The sequence below is a fragment of the Miscanthus floridulus genome, chromosome 9 (assembly GCF_019320115.1).
Source record: "Miscanthus floridulus cultivar M001 chromosome 9, ASM1932011v1, whole genome shotgun sequence".
Lineage (NCBI taxonomy): Eukaryota > Viridiplantae > Streptophyta > Magnoliopsida > Poales > Poaceae > Miscanthus > Miscanthus floridulus.
The window spans coordinates 13,410,257-13,413,515 of NC_089588.1; the positions used below are offsets into that span (position 1 = coordinate 13,410,257).

General features: G+C 58.5%; 1 pseudogene; it reads right to left on the reverse strand.

The window, feature by feature from the left end:
- Window positions 1–1,048: 1,048 nt before the first annotated feature.
- On the reverse strand, window positions 1,049–3,001 carry LOC136479268 (subtilisin-like protease SBT1.7; annotated as a pseudogene).
- Window positions 3,002–3,259: the final 258 nt, after the last annotated feature.

Consider the following 3,259-nt stretch of genomic DNA (forward strand, 5'->3'; position numbering starts at 1 on the left):
CTTATTATTATATATTGTGATGGATGTGATATGGGCGGATGGATGTGTGGATGGATGAGATATATATGTGATGGATGAGATATATATGCGATGGATGAGATATATATGTGATGGATGAGATATATATGTGATAGATGAGATATATATGTGATATATGTTTGTATGAATGTATTTGTCATGATGGAATGCAAAAAAAAATATTTGCCGTTTTGGGTCACTTTGCCGAGTGTTGCACTCGGCAAAGGACCCCTTTGCCGAGCGCAATGGTCACAACGCTCGGCAAAGCTGGCAAAATGGGCGACCAGAAAACAGATTTTCCAGCTTTGCCGAGTGCTGTGACTCTAACACTCGGCAAAGAAATTTTAAAAAAAATTTAAACTTTGCCGACTGCCTGCCGTGTTGGCACTCGGCAAAGAGTTAAAAAAAAACCTTTGCCGAGTGCCTGGAGTGGTGGCACTCGGCAAAGAAAATTTCCAAAAAAAATAAAAGCTCTTTGCCGAGTGCCTTCCGGGTTGACGCTCGGCAAAGAATTTTTCAAAAAAAAATAAAAAATCTTTGCCGAGTGCCTGGAGGTTTGGCACTCGGCAAAGAAAATTTTCAAAAAAAAAATAAAAGCTCTTTGCCGAGTGCCTTCCGGGTTGGCGCTCGGCAAAGAATTTTTTTAAAAAAATAAAAAAGCTTTGCCGAGTGCATGGAGGGTTGGCACTCGGCAAAGAAAATTCTCAAAAAAAAATAAAAGCTCTTTGCCGAGTGCCCCACGGGTTGGCACTCGGCAAAGAAAGTTTTAAAAAAAATTAAAAAAATCTTTGCCGAGTGCCGGCAGGGTGGACACTCGGCAAAGTGACCGTCAACGGGACCAGCGCCGTGACTGGTCGCTTTTTCTTTGCCGAGTGTTTCCGGGGCACTCGGCAAAGCCTTTGCCGAGTGCCCGATAAAATACACTCGGACAAAGAGTGCTTTGCCGATCAATTTTTTGCCGTGTGTGCTTTGCCGAGTGCCACACTCGGCAAAGGCTTTGCCGAGTGCAATATAGCCTTTGCCGAGTGCCTCAGGCACTCGGCAAAGAACCTGAATCTAGTAGTGCATGCATGGAGACGTCGCGCTCGTCTAGGCGCATGCCGTAGCTGCGCAGGATGCGGGCACGGAGACCAGTCCTGCCCTCCTCGCGCGGCCGCTCACTGGCGAGCCCGTGCCCCGGCGACTCCTCGTAGCGGGACACCCAGTCCAGCAGAGCGCGCTTCTCCGTCCTGTGTGCCAGCGTGTGTGTTCGGCCCGTGTTGCTGCTGCTGCGGCGGCGGCTAACCTGCGCATCGGCGCTCGTCGTCGGCGGTGCTCGCCCGCGCGACCGCGGCAGCTGCTTGCTCGTGCACACCTTTGCTCGATCACGTCCGGCTTGAGGATCTCGCGGGTGACGTGGTTGGGTCCCCGTGACGAGAAGGACGGCACCATCGGGCCCGGGTTCTCTCCGGTGACCGTGCGGCTGGTGAAGCGGAACGATGCCACCGGGTAAGGCTCCGAGCGGACGTACGCCGCCAGCTTCTCGGCTTCACGGGCGCTGAGGCTGAACGCCTGGACTACGAGCCCCTCCATACGCCAATCCTGGGTGGCGACGGATACTAGCCCGCTGCCACCGGCCTTCTGCACCGCAGCGCCGAATGATGCATCAGCGCCCAAATCGCCAGCGCACACGACGATCTTGCCCATGATCCTGTCCGGCACCAGGTCCTTGGCTGTGCAGGCGCTGGGCAACAGCCGGACGAAGTCTGTTCGGTTGGCCGTGACATCGTAGAGAGACTGCCCGGTCAGAACCTGGTCATTCCCGAGCGTGTCGCTCTCCGGGAACACCCGGTCCATGGTGGCGGCGCCGACCGTCGTGATCCACGGTGCCACGTTTCTCAGCGAGGATGCGTCCGGGCCGGCCGAGCAGGCGACGAAGACGCCCGCACGCACGGCCCCAAACAAGGCGGTGGACATGGGTTCCTTGTAGAAGTCGTGGTCCTGGCTCCCAAGGGACAAGGACAGGATGTCGACGCCATCTTTAACGGCGGCGTCGACCGCCGCGGCGATGCCCGACATGCTACAGAAGCCCATCGGCCCGCACGCCTTGTACATGGCCACCCTCGCCTTGGGAGCCACCCCCCTCGCTGTCCCGCTCGCGAACTCGAAGAGCTTGGCGCCGGGAACCTCGGAGCCGGCGGCCGTCGATGCCACGTGTGTGCCGTGCCGTGCCCGTCCTTGTCCCTTGGGTACAGGAAATCGTGGGCCTCGTTTCTTCCCGGCAACCATTCCGTGTGCGTGCCGGCGCCGGCGGTGAAGGTCCTGGCGCCCACTAGCTTGTTGTTGCACATCCTAGCGTTGAACCGTCGGCGCACCAGCCCTTCCAGCTCGGCCGGACGGGGGTGAGCCCGATGTCGTTGAAGCTGGCGCTTTCCAGCCAGATGCCGCTGTCGACGAAGCCAATGATGATGCCGTCGCCGAAGTCCAGGGAGAGGGAGCCCACCATGGAGGTGTACCAGTGCTCGAGGGTGGTGAAGTTGGACGGCTTGGCGACGTGGTCGGTGTAAACGATGTAGGCGCTGGAATGCTGAGGATTGTGCTCATGACGGCCGCCTCTGCTCGTACTGCTCGACGGCGAGATGGCTACTGAGCGAGCGAGCAGCACAAGCAGAAGACAAAAGCTCAAGCAATGCAGGGGACTGAATGTCATGGACGATGCCATTGTTGATGTGGCAGAGGCTCGACTCGGCACCCTCCCCCTCGGCGAGCCTCGCAGGCACGGCGGCTCGCCTCCTCGGCCCTGCGACGCTGCGCGAGCATGACCTTTGCGTGGCTGCGCCCAGCTCCAGCGGCCGGCACTCGGCGGCGGCGGCGGCGGGGACGCCGCGAGCGCGGCAGCCCGTGACAGGCACGGTTTGGGAGCCGGCTCCCGCGCGTGCCTGTGCGCAGCCGCGGGCTCACCTGCGCGGCGGCGGCTCGTGCATGTTCCTGTGCGGCTGCTCATGCATGCAGCTTGCGCCGTGCCCCTATGCATGATGCTCGCCCATGCCCTGTGTGGCTGCTCATGCATGCTGCTCGCTTTGTTGCGGCTGCTCGTGCATGTTGCTCGCCCGTGCCCCTGTGCGCTTGCGCCACGCTGTCCACGTCACGTCGGCCAAAACCTTGTTCTGATGAGTTATGGACCTAAGTGACATACTTAAACAACATTAGGGTTGCAGAAGTACGATTTAAGAGTTTGTGGACCTAAGTGGCACCCCAAGAC